Source organism: Sardina pilchardus, chromosome 16 (genome assembly GCF_963854185.1).
Source record: "Sardina pilchardus chromosome 16, fSarPil1.1, whole genome shotgun sequence".
In the NCBI taxonomy this organism is placed as follows: domain Eukaryota; kingdom Metazoa; phylum Chordata; class Actinopteri; order Clupeiformes; family Clupeidae; genus Sardina; species Sardina pilchardus.
In genome coordinates this window covers 31,289,614-31,310,672 of record NC_085009.1, presented here as the reverse complement: position 1 = coordinate 31,310,672, position 21,059 = coordinate 31,289,614, and the positions used below count along the sequence as shown (strand labels likewise).

General features: G+C 42.0%; 1 long non-coding RNA gene across 1 annotated transcript; it reads left to right on the top strand.

Moving 5' to 3' along the window:
* Positions 1-931: 931 nt before the first annotated feature.
* LOC134059860 (uncharacterized) lies at positions 932-5,565 on the top strand. Its single transcript, XR_009935079.1, has 3 exons — positions 932-1,132; positions 2,860-2,956; positions 5,452-5,565. It is a non-coding gene; the product is annotated as an uncharacterized LOC134059860 (long non-coding RNA).
* The last annotated feature ends 15,494 nt before the right edge of the window (positions 5,566-21,059 follow it).

Genomic DNA, 21,059 nt, shown 5'->3' with positions numbered 1-21,059 from the left:
ATGTTTAAATGTGTATGTATAAATATGGCAATATGAATTTCAAAAAAACTAGTGTAGTGACCCTCACAGGCTGAGGTCAATGAGGGTTTAGGATGGCATCATTATCCCTCAAGCTTCTAAAAACACAAGCAGCAGGCCTGTGAAAGGTGGCTCTCGTGTTCTTGTAATATAATGGAAACATGATGGTTTGCAAATGTAAGAAAGAGGAAGAGAGGAAGAGGGATTTTATTTCAATACTGCACACTTGACTGCATGAAAACCATGCAATGTATGATTTGAGGAATTGCACAGAAAATATGAACTTCTGACCTTCGAACTAGTGTCTGAGCAGTCACAGAGAATGTGCTTTATTTGACTTGTTAAAGACGGCCATCTCAGGAAAAGAATCTTTGCATGCAGAACACAACTGCATTGTGCGTACATTCTACACTTACACAGAAAAACAACAGCAAGATCTATAGAGCATAATTAGGCAGGTAGACGTCCACAGCAAATGTGTATGGAGCATAATTAGGCAGGTAGACGTCCACAGCAAATATGTGTGGAGCATAATTAGGCAGGTAGACGTCCACAGCAAATGTGTATTGTTTCATATTTTCAATTTCCGTTTTTCAGACAAAGGGGGAGCTTGTATGCTCCAAAATAAAAAAAAAATACCTTTTCCAAGTACCCGACCTGAACTGCTATGGTGAATCACCTCCAAAATATGTTGGTAGCCTAAAAGTGTAAATGATTATGTAGCCTGCGCTCCTTGAGAAATCTACAGTATGATTCCGATGAGGTCTGTGGAGAAGCCTCCACTGTGCATACATGTATAAACCCTGAGGGAAATAGCTCCACCTAGTGGTGACAACTTAACAGGTGTGCGAGAGTGAAGATATTTAGAAGCGAAAGTAAAATCAACAGTGCGATCGAAGAAACACGGGGGGGAGTAATACCCTGGTCCCTGCTCAACAAGTGAAGCTTTTAATATAGCCTGAGTTATAAAAAAAATAGTCATGATCAGTTTGTCTGCGAAGTTAGACTGCTACCGAACCTAAAACATGTAGGCTAACACATTCTCTTCTTATCGGGACATGGGTGACTTTGTTAGTAGCTTATTTCCAATGGCGCAGAACGAGACGAACTGAAGGTGGGTGATGAGCCTCTTCTGTGGATACAGAATATAATACTGTATCCATCCACAGTAGTATACTCTACATATACTGCAGAGGAGGCTTCTATAAGACTACAGGTGAAGCAGTGCTTCACCAAAAAAAAAGTAAACATAAAAAATAAAATAAAAACCTTACAATAATCCCATTTTCACTGTTTTGAAACAGAAAGACAGTCATTAAGACGAGTTGTTTTCCTGAATTCAATTCTGTGAGTGACAACAGCGCCATCCCCACACCCGCGGTGAAACAGACAATTGCAGTGAATCAGACGATTTTCTTGCTTCACTACCATCGATATCTTTTCCCATTGACTTCAATGTAAATCGAGTGAAACCCCCCGCGGCTCGTGGATTTTTCCCGTTTCAATGGATCCTTATGGCAGATAAGTCCCACCCGTGAAGCAGTGACCGATAGGGTAGAATTTTGCACTTCCGTCACATGAATATGATTGACACAATACTCTGGCCAGTCAACGCCTTCATAAGGCAACTATCGTTAACTGACTTTGACAGCGACGATTTAGGAGAGCTTCATAATCAGCAATAACAACACATAATTTGTTGAACAGTCATTTCATAAGACATATCTTTATTTTTCCGTGTAGATGAGGATTTTGTTACTTAGGGTTAGTGAATATCTTTTTTGTTTCCTAATATAATTTGTTTAGCAAGAGCCCTTACAAGCTAGGAGGGTATTGCTAGGAGGGTAGCTAGCTTCGTTTCCAGTCATAATATGAGGACAAATTACGAGTGGAAGCAGAGGGCAGACCAAAACTTTCTGTGGAAATTACACAGCTCGTTGATGCTACGGTAAGGAGACATTTCAATTGTAGAATGTGAGGAAGAACCGTGAGTAAGGCTGAACGATATACCGTTATGTAAGGGATAATCAACGACGCGCCGTGCGTCTATAGGAAAATAATGCACGTTCGAAGTGGTAATAAGGTCCCGACGCTGCAACCGCTTCGGTCGACGGGGTTTGCTCTGGGTTTGCTTCACCAAAATTTTTGATGACCAGCCGCCACTGATATACTGTATATAATCAGCAGTGTTGCACGCGTTTGAAAAGAGTGCATTTGATTAATGAGCTGGGACCGAACATTTACAACTTGTGTGTTTCTTAATCAGGAGCGCGTTCCACAGGTAACCTGTTGTTTGCGTATGAGGAAACCATTTCGCGCACAGGTGCACAGGCCTAGCCTCCATTTTAGGCTGAAAAGGCTCACAGGTTCATACAGACGCTTTAAGTAAGATTATGCAAAACTACTGCCCCGGTTCTCTTGACATGATGTAGGCCATCAGATTGTAGGCCTGTCATATTGTTTTTATTGTAGAATATGCAATATTGTTCTTGTGTACAACTTGTTTTGTATCAACAGCTACACAACTACATTATTTAGCAAATATGTGGAAATGATCAAAATATACTTTACATTGCCATGTAATGTCATTGCAATGCAGGCAAAGAAAATCACAACAATGCATTTGACGTGGGATACATTACCAAGATACGCATACAAGAATATATCTCTAAACTCTGAAGCATTCAAAGAGTTGTATGGTAGACATAATGTGAGAACAGCAGCAGCATTGTGGCAAATGGTAGTACATGGAAAAACATGGACAAAGAAGTCAACACAAAACAAAATTGAGAAATGTTGTGTTGTAGACCATTGATTCTATTTTTGTTATTTCTATTTTAGCTTGTCATGATGAGATTCATTTGAATGACATGAGGAGTGGCTGAAACATGGATCAACAAGCCAACACAAAACAGGACGGCAGCCTAAAGGGGCAAAGGTAGGCTACTTAACACATGATATAAATTATGTTTCTTAAAGAAGTTGCATTTCTTTTCTATGCTAAATATCTTTCTAAAAGTGTTTCTATTTCAATTTCAATTTTTCAATTTAATTTCACTTATAGAGCGCCAAAACATCACATGTCTCATGGCGCTTTACAGACTGTTAAACATTCAAAGACAGCCCATGAGTAACTGGGGCAAGGAAAAACTCCCTAGAATTGGAGATACATATAGGAAGAAACCTCGGACAGATCCACCACTCAAGGGCCCAAACCCTCTGCCTAGGGTCAGTTACAGTAGAGTAAAGTCATTTGTAGTATCAGAAAGTTCAAATAGTCCAGTGTAGGGAATAAATTGTCCATTAGTAATTTCGGAAAGTAATGGGTCACTAGGATGTGTGGGCCAGGAATCTGGGCAGGGAACCACAGCAGGCGATGGTAGGGCAGTCATAGGGTAGGCTACTTACCACATGATATAAATTATGTTTCTTGAAGAAGTTGCATCTCTGTTCTTGGCTAAACATCTTTCTAAAAGTTTAAAAGTGTTGCTATCCTCGCATGTGAGATGTGTTGCTGTGTAGCATTCTACTGTACATCACATAGCTCCTTAATACAGTCACTTTAATCTTTTGCCATATTGTTTCCATATATACTCTGCTAAATGGCAGTAACCATAACCACAATCATAAACTGATCGATCACACAAATGTGCAATGTGATAATGCTCATGACTGACGACTGATGATACAGTATCTGTTCCACAAAAACAGAAGCTATTATTTCCTAGTGTTTTTACAGCTCCTCTTAAAGCATCACAAACTTAATAGTTAAATATAGCTGCAAGCAGCAATGAAGGGGCCAAGCAGTAGGCCGGAGTAACCACGGCAACTCAACGCTGTTAGCTCAATGGCGCAATGAGACATATGGCCGTAAGCAGTCAGAGCAAGTCTAACACGTCAAAAGCTACAAGCCAACTTGCATTTTTGCTAATTGCAGATATCCTAAAGGTCAAATGTCAGCAAATGTCTTGGGCGTCCTCACGATCAGTTCACGAGTCCATATTCTATGTTTGGTTTTGATATATTCAAAGGTTGCTGAGATATGAGCTCACTTCCTGTTTGGCGGCTTCGCACACCAGAGGTCAAAGGTCACCAAATTTCTTGACCGTCCTCCGGATTGAGTCACGAGTCCATATACCAAGTTTGGTTTTGATAGATGCAAAGGTTGCTGAGATACGAGCTCACTTCCTGTTTGGCGGCTTCGCCACCAGTTTCGATTGGCTGCGACGGGCAGACGCTTCTGTCAATTGTTACAGAAATCAATACGCTAACAAGGCATGGTCTGAAGATGGTCTGTGCCAATTTTGGTGACAATTGGTTTAAATTTGTGACCTAAGGAAACTTATTAGTGTTTTTGATTAAATCCAATATGGCGGCCGAATCAATTACGTTGATGTCATACGTTGCCATCTGTCAACATAGGGATCTCCCACAGTATTACCCGACACCACTAGTACATTGTAATTCTAAGCACAACAGCAGCTACAGGCCAAAAGGCATGTTTCTTTATTACAGCGCCCCCTAGAGGTCAAAGGTCACCAAATTTCTTGAGTTTAGTTAAGTTTGGTTTTGATGCGTGCAAGGGTTCCTGAAATATGAGCCCACTTCCTGTTTGGCGGCTTTGCCGCGAATTTCTATCCGCTGTTTTGGGCGAACGGTAATACTTCCGAAGACAAAACCCAATGTGTTGAAAAGGCATCATCTGAGGATGCTCCGTGTCAAGTTTGGTGTTGGTCGGACAAAATTTGGGAGAGGAGTAGGCTTTCAAGTGTTTTTGATGAAATCCAAAATGGCGGAAAATCCATCATGGCGGAAAATGACGTCATAGGGTGCGTTGAACTCGGGCAGGTCCAAGAATTCCAACGATACCTGATTTTTGAAAATTGGAGCAATGAGTCAGAAGTTACGTGCGTGAACGCACGTCTAACTTTGGCCTGTTGGTGGCGCTAGAGCGCTTGAGCTGCCAACATGAAACTTGATCTAATGAATCATGAGACTGTCCCGAATCAGTGTACCAAATTTTACAACTTTTCACCAATCGGTTCTATGGGCTGCCATTGACTTCAATGCACAGAGGAATAATAATAATAGTAAGAAAACTAACAAACACAATAGGTGCCTTCGCAGCTTCGCTGCTTGGCCCCTAACTATAAGAGTTAATAGTTTTTCTCTCTTAAAGGAACACTTCACCGTTTTTTCATATTGAACTACGTTATTCCCTCAACTTAGACGAGTTGATACATACCTCTCATGTTTCAATGCGTGCACTCACTGGCTCTGGTGCGCGGCGCTACTTTGATAGCACTTAGCTAGCCCAGTTCATTCATTAGGATCAAAACAGAGATGAAGTTAGAAGCGACCGCTCACCAGAGGATATTAAAGGATATTCCTACAACATGTCTATAGGAAATAATTATTGTTTTTACACCACAGCTCACTCCATCATGAGAGGCCTCCATCACCTGTGCCCACTTGTGTGTCCATGAAGAGTGACCAGTCACAGGATCGTGGGATAACCTTCAAACATGATGTCACAGATGGATCAAGGCAAGTCCTTAAATCACTCCTAGAATGGGCACTTTGTGACAGAATGGGTGATAGTGTTCACAGCTAACAGTATAATGAAAACAAATACAGGTAGTTGTCAATTTAATATTTGTGCTATTTACTGGTTAAATTGATACAGCTTTTTCCCTCAGAAACAAAACGCCATTTTGAATTGAGTGTTCATAGAGTTCTGCTGTGTTATTGAGCTGAATATCCTACAAAGCACTTGAATACTGGAGGGCTAAACATTCACACCCAAAAAAGAAATACTGGTAGTCTACTTACAAAAGTAGCCAAACCAATCATTGATGATTAGTTGATCAGTTATTGGATGAAAGCATTGCCAGTTGCTGATGAATCAGATAAAGACATTGCTCACTACTGTACATTAGCATGCCACAGCTCATTGCATCATGAGAGGCCTCCATCACCTGTGCCCACTTGTGTGTCCATGAAGAGTGACCAGTCAGAGGGTCGCTTCATAAACTTCCAACTAGATGATGTCACAGATGGATCAAGGCAAGTCCTTAAAACAGACCAGGTGATATGGAATCAGATGCTTTATTTCCCCTGGGAAAGACTCAGTTACTGGATGGGATCTCCATCAATCATCACTCCTTGTGCTTCTATTTAGATCAGGGGTCAGGAACATTTTAGGCCATACACACACATATACACACATACAGATGGTACGGGTTGAGAATGCTCCTTTCTTTGCCGCACATCGGGAATCCTGAAGGTGCAGCATTTGTAATTAAAACTGCAACCGCAAGGGGGCAACATAAGACCGCCCTAATAACATGCAGGTTCAGCTCATGCCGGAAAACATGATAAAACCCGAAGACACCGCGCTGGTGACAAGTGGAGAAAAGAGACATGACGCTCTGCATCTCAGATCGCCGTTGCAGAGTTTTTTAATGTTTTACAACCCAGCTGGTATCCGCCGTTCATTCCGACATATTCCCACTCCGACATTGACGTCCAATTGTCGTAGTGGAGGCATGTCTCCTTATGGAAAAGGTCCAATTGTCGTAGTGGAGGCATGTCTCTTTATGGAAAAGGTCCCACCACTCCAACATTTTCTCTTTTCATGGTCGCAGTGGCGGTATTTAACTTTTTTTTCAAACAACGTGCCATTCCGACATGAGGTCATTAATAGGCTATTAATGTCATAACTAGTAGGCTATCATAGGCTTACTAGGCATGGCTGTAGGCAGCTATGAGGCCACTGAGATCTGGACCTCATCAGTTTTGAGAGCTGGAAATACATGTGTTTGCTAAATATCGGTATATTGTTGTGCATGTTGCGTGTGCGACTCGGGGAAGTGAAAGCAGTTCTGTATAGACATTGCACGTTTTCATGGTGATCATCGGTGCAGCTGTAGCTGATTGTGAAAGCCGATTGAAAATACATAAGTTTAGAGCGAACGTTTCAACTATGTTTGCCATGGTGGACAAAAAACACTCAAATAAAACAACAGCCCAAATAACTGTAGTGCGTAATGGACACTGCTCTATCCTAAATCATTTTTGAGGTTTGCCATTTGGTAATATGACCTATCCTTACTGACAATAATTTAGATTGAGCACAACTAAAGTTGCACAAAGTCAAAATACAGTCCTAAGCCTATTATAGTATATAGCCTGGCCAATTAATAGCCTATTGTAGATGTGCAAAACCAGCATTCGCGTGCATGCGTGCTTGCCGGTGAGGTGTAGTCTACAAAAATGAGCATAACATCTGATTATTAAAGTATGGCTATAGGCTATAGGCTACTGGTAAGATTCAAGTAACGCGCGCTATTTAACCCCTAGAGACCGACTGTATTGCAGTCTGCCGACACAGCCAGGCAACGCTCCCAACCCATTCATTCGTTTTGGGCATGAATGAATGGGTTTGCCCTTAGTTTAAATGGAGGCGCGGGAAGAGCCTTATATTATGTGCGTAGCACAGTATACTCTTGATTATAAACAAACTTGATTTTTGTTTCTGGGAGATCTCGTTATCGTTTTGGATTGTTGGATTTTTATACTTATTGTTTGGACTTATGGACAATGAACTTTGAGGGGTGGTTGTTAGTGCTTTACAAGCTTTGTGTTAATAAGTGTTGGTCCTCCTTCAGCTCACTGCGCGATGCAGTTGCGCACTTGTGGCCACGAACTCATTAACTGTTAACGACACAATACAGTGTGATATTTGTGTTTTTCGTTTCTTAGATTTGATGCATGTTTGACATGTAAACAGGCCTTCTGCCCGTTAACTTAAGGCCTTCTTTTGTATGGGTTGCTCACATGCGCCCGCAACCTTATATTATGTGCGTATTGGCGGTATACTCTTGATTATAGTAAGAGGCAAATTGTTACAGGACAACCTAAACTGACTTCCCCAATGCTTCCCCACAGCACATTTCATTTTAAGAGCATATAATATAGGATGAACAAAGTCTATGGATTTGCTATATTAAATCCAGTAGCCTAATAATTAGGCTATGTGCCACGTCCGATTTCGCAAGTGATGTAGGCTACATTTAAAAATCGACAGCCGTCTGTAAGACTAAGGCCAAAACCTATTTATCGTAGCCTAGGCTACTGTAATCACCCACAATAGGCTATCCACTTTAACCAGTTCACTTAGGCTGTGTTCAGACTGCCAGCCAAAATCCGATTGTTAGCCCATTCTGATTTGAATCGGATGTCACTTTTGTAGTCTGAACAGTGACAGGTCACATGAAATCCGATCTTCCAAAATCACATCCGGTAGGTAGTTTCATATCGCATTCGTATCGGATATGGACAGCTCCCAACACTCAGATCGGATTTGACTGTCCGTGACGTGACTTTACGTGCGTGACCGCCCACCTATTTCGAGTTGTGGAGCAACGTTACGGCTATGTCTTTTGACCATGTTATATTAAACGTGACTTATCAATACTCAATGCTAAATATAGCATTATACAGTCTCTGCTCTGTTTTAGGGAAGTTGCAAGAATCCACATTGTTCTATTAAATAATTAAACAGCTCCAACAGTTTGAAGCGGAGCTTGCCACTGATTAGTTTCGGTTTCTGTCGCGCAAATATCGCACACGTATGCATGCATTCAATGAACACTCACCTAGTTGTAGTTCTATGTTTAATCACACCAAATTAGCAAGTATTTCCTCCTGATGGCAGAAATGTTTGTTTTCGTTGCTACAGCAACCTGTCAGATCTGTTACTAATGTGACCCAGTCTGAACAAAGCCATATCCGATTTGGACACTTGATAAAGGCAGTGTGAACAGTCAGCCCTAAAAATCGGATATGAGAAGGAATCAGATTTGAATCAGATTCGTCTGCAGTCTGAACACGGCCTAAGACATTACCTATATGCGGCATTGAGGACGACTGCCTCCCTCCCCCCTCTCTCTCTCGACAGACACTTGAGCCTGACACTAATTACGTAAATGTAAAAATGTGTGTGTGAATGCTGAACCACGAATTCACATAGAAGTTAACTCAACATTTAGAAAAAAATATAGCTCTTTTCAGCAGACATCGCTCATTTTAATATATATATTTTTTTGGAGCGATTTATGCCTTTTATTGATGGGATCCGGAAAGGATCATGGAGTGGGGATTGAACCCGGCTCGCCAGTGTGCGGTGCAGGTGCCCCAACCAATAGCGCCACAGCTGGGGTCTTTTGATTAAATTGCGCCTATGCCTGCTTAGTATGCAAGTTAATACCTAAGCCCTCTACCAAATACAGTAGCCTACAAAGCTTTAAATCTTTTAATCATAGTTCCGTAGGCTAGGCTATTCGAAATTTCGCTGTGAGCAGCGGAGGACAGTGAAACTAAATATTGGTTGTTTATCTGGTCGTACCATGCCTACCAGTGCATGGCTTTGAATATTTTAACAGTTGGCAACAAATATAAGGGATTCAGTCAGTCGAGTTTATTTGATATTCACGGCCTGCACAAGTTCTGACAAGTTAAATTGACGTTAGTCATTAATTCACCACATGATAAAATGCTGTCTTAGCTTGACGCACAGGAGCCTACGGTAGCCTATGTCTATCTCTGAATCAACATGAACATGCATACCTAGATCTATATAAGTTGCTAGAAATTTATTTTGCGGAGCTAGGCCTACTGGTCGATGGTTAATGAATCACCCTCACTGCCCTATCGCATATAGCTGACCATCCATTGTTACAATGTTACAAAATGTGCAATCTTCTCCGTGCATGTACGGTTATAAGTAAAGTGTCAAACGTAGGCATGTATTGTATGAGATTTCTGTTAAAGGGATAGTTCGGGTTTTAAGACACGAAGTTATATGGGTTCCCTGTCAGCAACGTTGTGCATCAGCACTGACTTACCCCCCGACAGCGTCCTGTGAGCCGAGATCCAGCCGGTTTTTGATCGTTTTTGATGCCGGACTATTTTCTTCAGCAAGTTTCTGGGGTCACGAAAGTAAAGTGTTTTTCTTCTCAAAACCATATGCGTTCAACAGAGTGATATATTTGCACCACAAAAACGTTGTCCAGCTGTCAGTAGCGCGCAGTGATAGGAATCGCGAAAAATAAGTAAGTGATAACGAGGTTTGAATTTTTCCTGGACAACGTTTTTGTGGTGCAAATATATCACTCTTTTGAACGCATATGGTTTTGAGAAGAAAAACACTTTACTTTCGTGACCCCAGAAACTTGCCGGACTACTTTCTTCAGCATCAAAAACCGGCTGGATCTCGGCTCACAGGACGCTGTTGCGGGGTAAGTCAGTGCTGATGCACAACGTTGCTGACGGGGAACCCATATAACTTCGTGTCTTAAAACCCGAACTATCCCTTTAAATACATTTTATTTTCAGTTGTCAAAAGTGGTGGGGACAAAATCTGTGTTTACAAAAACTGCTGGGTCCATGTACCCAGCGTCCCTGGTTAAAAAGAACGCATGCCTCCGTTTTAAAATAGCCTATAAATAACATTTCTAAGTTGGCCTAACTATCTTTGCCTTGACAACTATAGCCTATTCACGGAAATGCGGTCTTGTAACCGCAATGAATTAATGAATTAATCTAAGGTTGCCTATCGAGTCTTTCAGGTTGAATTGAAGGCTATTTCCTTCTGATAGGCCTATAGGCGATTTTCTTAAACCATTTTCTTTCCTTTCAACAATGGTTTATTGAAATGCGGGTTGAAACTTTCTGCTACCTGGTGGTTGTTTGGGTACATTGCCTTAGCCTCGAAAAATAAGGCAATGTATGTATATGTTTTCCCTTTCCCATAAGAGCCATACAATAGCTTATTTGCAAGTAAGCCAAAAAAAAGTAAGGTGTGAGAGAGATTTGGGCAGGTCGTCCTATCTGATGACACGTCAGGTCACAGACTGTTATCTGTTTTGACTGTGAAGCGTTGTACAAATATGTGACCCTGTAAAGCGGAACCAGTTGTTTCGGTAAAATTTACTAAATTAAGTTACTGTGCTCACGTAAACGACCATAAACTAAGCATTCCAACGATATGTATATCGAGGGTATTACACAAGCTATCGCTAAGATAATCCAAAGTTGACATGGTTCTCCTGTCATGATATGCCAGAAGAGGAGAAATCACCTTTTTAAGCGGCGCGTGCACAACGGGAATGACAGCAAATGTGTTGAATCTTCGCCGGGTTTAACAGTCAAAATGTATGTTTTTCAGTGAAATGCGTTCACGATATGAAACTGTAGACTGTATACAGTCGAATTATGCGAAAACGTGAAATTCAACATTTTAACCCGGAAGTTTGTTATTGTTGATTTTCTCAAAAAAAACATTGTGCGCAAAACAACTGATTTCGCTTTGAATGGTCACATATGATGTTATGCATCATATAATGCTAATTCCAACTTCCTTTCATTAAACAGATTTCTGGTTCAGACCAGAGTTTAGACATCGTACAGATATAAGTGTTCTAAACTGATTGTTAGTGCAACAATTCACTTGTTGAAGCCTACAGTGCAAATTCAGGCTTGAGCTCGGCCATGTACAATGTCAAGAAAGGCTATTCTCTATATTGTCTTTGAATGTATTTGATAATTTCAGGCACAAATAATGTAGCCTACAGTGCAAATTCTTATTGTAAGGCGAGACACTGCAGGTGAAAACATCGGGTTTTTTTGCATCAGTCAATTTCGAGACTTTGTGCTAGTTTGCTACCTTAACATGTACTCTACCACCCTACTACAACAACAAAGTCCGATTTGCACATTTAAGTGTTTATTTCATGACATTTTGTCTACTCGCGCCTGTATTTATCCTAATTTTACCAAAAGTTCCCATTCTAAAGTGTCATGTACTACCGTGACCGTGATCCAAATCATATCGTGTGTGACACGGTTGAAAAGCCCTGTTTCTCCTACAAGACGCTATGCGATCCAAATATGGGCATTTCCTTTGTATTAGCAACCAATCGCGAAAGTTCAAAGACGAGTCTAAGCTGAGAACGCATTTCATTGGCTGTGTTTCAAGGCTGTTTTCTCAAAACGAGTTTTTCCCCACACGCCATGCGAAGCATCTCCACTTCTGCAGCACCTACATACACCAAACTTTCCATAGTCTAGGACCTGAGAGAGATTTGTATGCGCTTCATTTAGCGGAGAATATCTCAACTGTTCTTAACTAATATGACCCCTCTGAACAACATGGGATGTGTGCCAAAATCTCTATCCGGGACGAAAGTCCTGAAAATGACCACAATAGGTGACACTATATATCACACTATTATTACACTAGAGGTGAATGGGACTTTTTTTCCCCTTTAAAGATATCATCATAAACTTCTACCAGATGAATGTTCATATTAAGAGAAACACTTTTTGTATTACACTTTGTCTAACTTGTTTTTTAAAATATGCAAATGAGGCAATATCTCATTAAATATGCGTACATACACTCTTGACACAACAGCTTTTCTGAGGTGATCTCAATGTTTATCTGACCATGTAATGTAAGAATTCTGGTTTGATATTTGGAGTTTCAATATGCATAAGCGTTCACTCAATATAGCCAATCAAAATTGACTGTGAAGCCGCCAAACAGGAAGTGAGCTCATATCTCACCAACGCTTTGATGTATGAAGTCCAAACATTGGTAAGGGGACTCGTTAACTGATTGTGATGATGCACTAGGAAATTGGTATCATTTGGACTCTATAGGGGGCGCTGTGATACAGGAAGTAAGCTCGTATCTCAGTAACGCTTTGATGTACGAAGTTCAAACTTAGTATGTGGACTTGGTACCTGATTGTGAGGACATTCTAGAAAATTGGCATTATTTGGTGGGACTTTTTTCCCCTTTATAGATATCCTCATACATTTCTAATAATTAAATGTGCAAATGAGGCGATATCTCATTAAATATGCGTAGATACACTCTTGAAGCAACAGCTTTTCTGAGGTGATCACAATGTTTACAATGAACATGTATTGTAAGAATTCTGGTTTGATATTTTTAATTGTGTTTCTGTAGATGTTCAGTTTGGATGTGTGTGTGAGGAGGATGTCCTGTGTTGTGCTGTGTGGAATTACAAATACAACACTGCAAAAAGCTGCTTGTCTAATAAAATCAAACTAATCAATTCTCCCTGAAAACAAGCTAAATTATCTCCTAGTGCAATAAGTAAATTTGTCGTTAAACAAGCACAATTATCTGCCAGTAAGTATATTTGTCTTAGACTTAAAAATAAGTCTAACTCATCTTAAATTAAGTCAAAATTATCTTTTGAGGCCCCAGCCGTGGCGCAGCTGGCTGGGGCACCTGCACCGCACGCCGGCGACCTGGGTTCGATTCCCGCCCCGTGGTCCTTTCCGGATCCCACCCCGACTCTCTCTCCCACTCGCTTCCTGTCATTCTCTCTACTGTCCTGTCGAATTAAAGGCATAAAAAGCCCAAAAAAATAATCTAAAAAAAAAAAAAAATTATCTTTTGAGGGAGCACTAGGTAAGTATTTTCATACTTTTTTTTTAAGTATATTTTTTGGGCTTTTTTGCCTTTATTCATAGGACAGTGAAGAGCGAGACAGGAAACAAGTGGGAGAGAGAGATGGGGTGGGATTGGGAAATGACCGCAGGTCGGACTCGAACCTGGGTCCCCGTGGGCACTTGGACCCGTATGTGGTATGAGCGCTGTAGCCTGTTGTGCCACAGTGCCCCCCAAGTATTTTCATACTTAAAACAATACACCACCTTGGTCTTAAATGCACCACCTTGGTCTTAAATGCAGAATGCTTATGGTTTTGTGAGAAAGGGCAGTTTATTAGTCCCTGAGATTGGAATATCAAAGCCTGAAGGTTTGCCAGATCTCTGCTCGTGTCAAGTGTGCACACAAGAATGGCTGTCCCTATCAGGTAACTGGTATCCATTGCTGCAAGTACTGCAAATGCAAAATAGGAAATAGATGTAAAAATTCTATCACCGAATGAGTTCTTATCATCATCCCCCATATCTGGACTCTGTTGAGAAAAAGTTGAAAGTTTGACCTTGCAACACACTTGCAATGTGGGGGTCTAGCAGTAAAATTGCAGAAATGGCATTGCCATGGCATGAGCAAGCACTCACAGCAATTTTCACTGCAATTGCATAAAGAATGGTTGAAATATTGGCTTACTTCCTTTATTACAGCACCCCTAGAGGTCAAATAATGCCACAAACCTTGCATGTCCGCACAATCAGGTGCCAATTCCCTGTAACAAGTTTGGCCTTCATACATCAAAGCGTTGCTGAGATATGAGCTCACTTCCTGTATCACAACGCCTCCTACGGATGCCAAATGATGCCAATTCAACTAGTGCGTCCTCTTAAACAGATACCATGGGTGCAGGGCTGTACGCTGCGAGCACCTCGTCGCAAATGCGAGTAAATATATATTAATGCTAATTGAAAATATGAAATGGGAGCACAGGTGCGAGTACTGAATTCAACCCTTTTATTCGCATTTTGCTCCTAAAATCCACACCAAGTGGATCAAAGTATAGGCTACTACAATTTTCGCGCATCTGTATACAAATTTCATAGTTGACAACTCTAACGCTCCTGGCTGGAAACTCACGCTTTCAGCATCAACCTTGCTGTCTCTCACACACGCAAGAAACGTCACTCCAAAACCATTCTTTTTCTTCAATCTGTTCGTTATCAGTTGGTGACTTTGTAGCGATTAGCCTACCGTTGAAACGGCAAACCATGATAAGAATGTCGACTATAGCCTACAATTACCGTGTTCATTCCAAATATTATTATTATCACGGTTGATAAACACGGTGTGGATACCGTGTTACAGTAGCTTCACCCCAGCCTGCATTTGACATAGGCCTGGTTGACTTCTATGAAAGAAATCCGACTGATTCTGTTGTCTAAATGATGGATTTAACCACGATTTGGTATAGGCTACACCTGCTTTAAAAAGGCGGAACATTTTCATTGCAAATGTGCGCATCAGCCACTCTGCGTCTTTGTATGGAGGTTACATTCACATTAATTCCATTCCACTAACGTTATCAGGAGAATACCGTAACGTTTTATTTTGAGCTCTGGTTGTCACTCATTAGATATAACAGATATAGCCTACCAAACTCCAAGACGAGTCATGGTAGAGTAAGTTGCACCCAGCCAATTAAACATGACCAAGGAAATAGTGACAACTCACGATGCCATGCCATGGTAGGCTACCTAAATCATAGAAGTTAACGTTACTGGACAGTGGACACTCATCTTTTCTATTACACCAGAAATATTTGTCTTTACCTTTGTTCGTTTTTTGAACATTTAAGTTATTTAATGAAAACATGATGTATCCTTGAACTATGCTTGACTCTTTTCCTAAAACCGAATGAAACCTAATTATGTTCACGTACACCTTAAAGTGACAGGCACTCAATTAGACCTACACACCACCCCTGTATTATCATTACAGTGTAATCAATATGAAGTAGCCTATTCAGTTTACTGAATATTTTAAGCTATAAGTAATTATGCAGATCCTAAAATGCTATAAATTGATAACAAAATGTATACAAATTCTGAATTCAAAATATGAAATAGAAACAAGACAAGCCATTTTCTGTGTGTGTAGGTTTGAGCAGAGACTATGATTGCCACTGCTGTGAATGATCTGTATCCTGCTTAAGGCAAGAAGGTTTTCAAGGAAATTTCATAGTGCTCCTAAATTTTTTTCTGTGCTCCTAAACTTTTTCATTTAGGAGCACCTGTGCTCCTAGTGAAAAAGCTAAGCGTACAGCCCTGCATGGGTGGCTCTCAAACTCTCTCCTCAGTCCTCCAGGCTCGTTCCCACTGATCTATAACTAACACTGGATAGACTATCCCATTGTTGCCACCTCATCATTCTTTATCTAGATCTGTGAGGACGAGGATCAAGGAAGGAAGGGAGGCTGCATAAAAGACCAAATGAGAGGCACCCCATGTCCCGTGTCAAGTTTGGCCTTCGTACAACAAAACGTTACAGAGATACATTGTGCGTCCTCACAACCAGATACCATGTTCCTGTGCCAAGTTTGGCCGTCGTATATCAAAGTGTTGCTGAGATATGAGCTCACTTCCTGTATCGCAGCCCGCTCTATGGATGCCAAATAATTCCAATTTCCTAGCACGTCCTCACTATCAGGTACCAAGTCCACATACCAAGTTTGAACTTCGTACATCAAAGCGTTGCTGAGATACGAGCTTACTTCCTGTATCACAGCGCCCCCTATAGAGTCCAAATGATGCCAATTTCCTAGTGCATCATCACAATCAGTTAACGAGTCCCCTTACCAATGTTTGGACTTCATATATCAAAGCGTTGGTATGAGATATGAGCTCACTTCCTGTTTGCCGGCTTCGCAGTCAATTTTGATTGGCTGTATTGAGTAAACGCTTATGCATATCGAAACTCTTCAGCTTTGCTGTTAGACCCCCAAATATCAAACCAGAATTCTTACACTACATGGTCAGATAAACATTGTGATCACCTCAGAAAAGCTGTTGCTTCAAGAGTGTACAGTATGTACGCGCATTTAATCAGATATTGCCTCATTTGCATATTTTAAAAAACAAGTTAGACAAAGTGTAATACAAAAAGTATTTCTCTTAATATGAACATTAATCTGGTAGAAGTTTATGAGGATATCTATAAAGGGAAAAAAAAGTCCCATTCACCTCTAGTGTAATAATAGTGTTATCTATAGTGTCACCTATTGTGGTCATTTTCAGGGCTTTCGTCCCGGATAGAGATTTTTGCACACATCCCACGTTGTTCAATGGGGTCATATTAGTCTAGAACAGTTGAGATATTCTCCGCTAAATGAAGCGCATACAAATCTCTCTCAGGTCCTGTACTACCAGTCTTATTCCTCACTATATTTGGAAGATATTTACAGAGGGATTTGTTGATATAGCATTCTTGACCTGATTTGTATGACTTCTTATGCCTAAAAATAGGGCGAAAATCCATTTTTTAAGCCAATTGGCAGTATTTTCTGATTTACTGGAAATCAAAAGAAGATATTCATAATCCCCTCTGTAAATGTTTTTTTATTTGATATATTAACACAACAAAAAAATAATTTTCAACCTGGCTTTTTCCAATGGTCAGATCCTTCGCATTAAAATATATGCAAATTAGCGCATATTTATTAATAATAATAATAATTATAATAAATTACATTTATATAGCGCCTTTCAAGATACTCAAGGTCGCTTAACAAGAGTAGGAGTGGGGAGGGTGGGAGGGGGTGGGGGGCTAAGAGGGGTAGGTCAGACAGAAGAGGTGTGTTTTCAGGTGCTTTTTGAACATTGACGGGGAGGTGGCAGAACGGATGGGAGATGGTAGGTTATTCCATAGGGTAGGGGCAGTTACGCAGAAGGCCCTATCACCAAAGGTCTTTAGTTTGGTGCGGGGAATGGTGAGTAGATCCTTGCCTGTGGAGCGCAGGGACCGTGATTGGGAGTAGGGGTGGAGGAGATCAGTAATGTACTTGGGTGCCAGTGAGTGTAGTGATTTGTACGTGAGGAGGAGGATTTTGTATGTGATGCGTGCTTTGACAGGGAGCCAGTGGAGTTTCTTCAGTATGGGGGTGATGTGCTGCCAGGGCTTGGTGTGAGTTAGCACCCTGGCAGCTGAGTTCTAGACATACTGCAATCTGTCCAGGGCCTTACTAGGCAGCCCAGACAGAACACCATTGCAGTAGTCCAGGCGGGAGGTGATGAATGAGTGGATGAGAGTCTCAGTAACTGAGTCGGATAGTGATAGCCGGAGTCTTGAGATGTTGCGCAAGTGGAAGAAGGCAGATTTGGTGATGTTCTTGATGTGAGACCGGAATGAGAGGGTGGGGTCGATGATAACACCCAGATTCCGCGCCTCTGGTGATAGGGAGGTGGAACAGCCATCTATGACCAGGGCAAGATCTCCAACCTTCTTAAGCAGTGGTGCTGGAGCCACCACCATGAGCTCTGTTTTGCTGCTGTTTAGTTTTAGGAGGTTAGAGGTCATCCAGTTTTTAATTTCCTGAAGGCAGTTGTTGAGTTGCAGGGGTGGAAGCTGGGAAGAGGGTTTCGTGCTGATGTACAACTGGGTGTCGTCCGCATAGCAGTGAAAGCTGAGTCCATGTTGACGGATTATATGTCCAAGGGGGAGCATGTAGATGGTGAAGAGAATTGGGCCGAGGACAGACCCCTGGGGGACACCGTGGTTAACTGCAGCTGTGATGGACTTGAAGCCTTTTAGCGTGATGAATTGTTTCCTATTTGAGAGGTAGGACTGAAACCATGCGAGAGCTGTGCCAGTGAGGCCGATGTGTTCAGAGAGACGGGAGAGGAGGATGGTGTGGGAGACCGTGTCAAAGACTGCAGAGAGGTCCAGAAGGACAAGGATGGTGACGAGGCCATTATCTGCAGCCATCAGAAGGTCATTGGTGATCTTGATGAGCGCTGTCTCTGTGCTATGATGGGGTCGGAAACCAGATTGGAGTGGTTCAAAGAGCTCATGGTGGGACATGTGGTGTTGGAGCTGGGCAGCCACTGCTTTCTCCAGGATCTTACTCAAGAATGGAAGGTTGGAGATCGGGCGGTAGTTGTTGGGGTCATCCGGGTCCAAACCAGGCTTTTTGAGTGTTGGTTTAACAGCCGCCAACTTGAAACTTGGGGGTACTACGCCAGAGCTGAGTGAGGTGTTAATGATAGTCTCCACCAATGGGCAGAGGGTGGGGAGACAGGCCTTCACTAAGGTCGTGGGCAGTGGATCCAGGCTACTGGTTGAGGGCCTGGCTTTGGAAACAAGGTTGAGGACTTGGTCAGCATCTACCAGGGAGAAGGTGGAAAAGCTGTGACACGGTGGGCAGGCAGATGGCTGATTCATATCCTGATGCTCTAGTGTGGCCAGCTGGGAGGTGGTAGACATCTGGAGCTGCTGGTGGATGGAGTCCACTTTTTGATGAAAAAAGTCCAGGAACCTGGAGCAGAGGTCGGCAGCATCAGAGGGTTGTGGGGTGTCGGGGGGGTCTAGAAGGCGGTTGATGGTAGAGAAAAGCATTTTCGGATGCTTTTGTTGGTTATTGATAAGTGTGGAGTAGTAGAGCGTTTTTCTCCGGGAGAGAGCCTCTTTGTAGCTCTTGATATGGTCTCTGTAGGCTTCGCGATGGACAGTGAGACCAGATTTTTTGTAAAGCCTCTCGAGCCGTCGCCCAGCAGCTTTCCATTTGCGCAGCTCTGGTGTAAACCATGGAGCAGGGCGGGTAAAAGAGACAGATCTGGTAGTCAGAGGGGCAACAGAGTCCAGGCTGAGAGCAAGAGCGGCGTTGTAATGCTCTACCAGGCCATCTACTGTGTGGTTTGGGGGGTGGATGGCGAGGTTGATCGCTAGGGTGTTGGACAGTGCAGGTATACACACCTGTTTCAAGTTCCTGTATGTGATGGTCCGCTTTATTTACTGCTTTGGTAGGGGCACAGGGACAGAAAACAGGATGGCATGGTGGTCAGCAACAGCCAGGTCCATGCAGCAGAGATGGGAGGGGGCCGTGCCAGTGCAGCACACCAGGTCCAAGGTGTGCCCTTTATCATGCGTTGGGCCCTGTACTGTACATGCTGATCAAACTTAAAGCAGTCAAGCAGTGAAAGGAAATCAGCAGTGAGGGAACAGCTGCTAGAGTCCACATGAATTTAATTACATATAGCCTAATTAGCATATTTAAACATTAAAGGGATAATCCGGAGTGAAATGCACTTTAGATCAATTATTCGGACTATTGGGAGTACATACGTTGAGTTGACACCAAAATCATGTCATTCGGATGTATTTTGAGAAAGTTCGCGCTCACCGTTTTTAGCCAAAACTCGTTAGCCTGGAAGTGACCGGGGCGTGTCCTTTCGCCGCTACAAAACGCTATTTTTATACCTCTTCTACTGTTCCAAACAACACTACACTTACGTGGTAGTGAGTAGAGGTTCCCTAAAGCCAAACCGAAGTATCCGCACGTATTTATGTGGTCGGATAGAGAGTCCAGAATGAATTTAATCGAGTCCGTACCTTTCCGGAAATGTTAGTAAAGTGTTGTGAAAACGTTGCTAGCTGCAACAGCGACATTTCCGGAAAGGTACGGACTCGATTAAATTCATTCTGGACTCTCTATCCGACCACATAAAGACGTGCGGATACTTCGGTTTGGCTTTAGGGACCCTCTACTCACTACCACGTAAGTGCAGTGTTGTTTGGAACAGTAGAAGAGGTATAAATATAGCGTTTTGTAGCGGCGAAATGACATGCCCGAGTCACCTCCAGGCTAACGAGTTTTGGCTAAAAACGGTGAGCTCGAACTTTCTCAAAATACATCCGAATGACATGATTTTGGTGTCAACTCAACGTATGTACTCCCAATAGTCCGAAAAATTGATCTAAAGTGCATTTCACTCCGGATTATCCCTTTAAATTAAAGAAAACTTGCAATACATTTTTTTCTCATATTTATGTGAGTATTCAGCTGGTAAAGTTTCATGAAGATATCTTTAAGTTAAAATGTTTCCCCTATTCACCTGTGGTGTCTCGCCATGTGAAAACATTGTCTCTACCTCAATAGCATGGACTACAATGGATATACAGTACAGGGCCTGTAACTGTATATCCATGAACAACTTGGTTCATGTCGGGATGGATCGTTAATTAGTGTATATTTGTGAGGGTCAGCGGGTGCAGATTGACTCTACTGAGGGGTCGGGTGGGTGTCTTATTGAAAAGCATTTCAGAATATTTTTGCTCTGCCATAGACTCCAATGACATAAGAACCGTACGGATCTTTTTAACCCACAATCACATGCATGCAAAATCTTTAGTTTAGGCATTGGACAGATGTCAGTGTTTTAAACATGCTTGCATGCCAAAGAGACTCCAATGACATAAGAACCATGCAGATCTCCTCTACCCACAATCACATGCATGCACAACTAATGAAATCTATTTGTGGTTTGCTTTGCCTTAAATACTCAGTGGC